Source organism: Chrysochloris asiatica, unplaced genomic scaffold (genome assembly GCF_000296735.1).
Source record: "Chrysochloris asiatica unplaced genomic scaffold, ChrAsi1.0 scaffold00076, whole genome shotgun sequence".
Taxonomy (NCBI): domain Eukaryota; kingdom Metazoa; phylum Chordata; class Mammalia; order Afrosoricida; family Chrysochloridae; genus Chrysochloris; species Chrysochloris asiatica.
The window spans coordinates 712,929-713,933 of NW_006408594.1; the positions used below are offsets into that span (position 1 = coordinate 712,929).

The 1,005-nt window shown below is 41.5% G+C and overlaps 1 protein-coding gene across 1 annotated transcript in view; it reads right to left on the bottom strand.

Annotated features, from left to right (window-relative positions):
• The window catches only part of TNRC6B (trinucleotide repeat containing 6B), a 270,951-nt gene extending 270,724 nt beyond the window's left edge, over positions 1-227 (bottom strand). Inside the window, exon 1 of the mRNA XM_006865167.1 lies at positions 157-227. The gene's annotated coding sequence lies outside the window, so the exon portion shown is untranslated. The remainder of the gene's footprint in view (positions 1-156) is intronic.
• Positions 228-1,005: the final 778 nt, after the last annotated feature.

The following is a 1,005-nucleotide window of genomic DNA, read 5'->3' on the forward strand; positions in this document are numbered from 1 at the left end:
TTTTTTAAAGTAGGAGAGCACAGGGCTGAGGTGATGGTCAGTTTCAGTCTCCTTCTGGGAAAAAGCAACAGCATTAGATCATACACTTTTCTTCTTAGATGAAGACTCTTCTGTTTCACCGTCAATACATGGCTGATACAAAATTTAAAAACTTACCTTTGACAGCGTCCTGGGGCAACACAAGCCCTCGAAGAGGAGTCTAGGCTACATTCAGTGCAAAAACCCAAAACCCTGAAAAGAGAAAGAGATCACAATGAGCCATACGCTCAGAACAAGATGTCATGGGAAGAGGCAGCACAAAAGCTCTGAATTTGGCATTGTTTGGATTAAATTTTATTCCCACCCCCTGCCCCCCGCCAAAGGCTCGTGACATCCTAACCTCAGGTACCCATGAACATGACCTTGTTTAGAAACAGGGTTTTAAAAGATATTATCAAGAGATCACACTGCTGTAGGGCAGATCCTAAACCAACTGGTACCCTTATAAGACAGACACAGATACAGAGGAAGACAGTCATTTGAAGACAAAGGCAAGGACTGGATGTTTCTATAAGTTAAGAAACACCGAGGATGGCCAGTGGTCACTGGAAGCTGCTCCTTGGAAACACTATACAGGGTTGCTATGGGTTGGAATCGACTTGATGGCATGTAACAACAACAAGCTAAACTATTGTTTGGTTTTAAGATGACTTCGGGGAAGTCTTTTGATTGAAGGTATAAGATTATCTCAGGGCAATAGCTTCAGAGGATCATCCAACCTTCATGGATCAGAAGTATGGATTCCATGAGAAACTTGTGTGATATCCATTCTCTCCTCACTTACTAAGTCGTTATCTAACATTTTATATTTACAATAATAGTAAAAAACAAAAATTAGACTCCAATTACTGTAGGCACTGATGATGCACATCTGGAAGTAATGAGTACCGAGGCATGAGGCTAGACTAATACTGTTCATCTGTCAGTTTGTTTGTTACAGCCGTGTGTTGCTGTAATCCTGGAAGC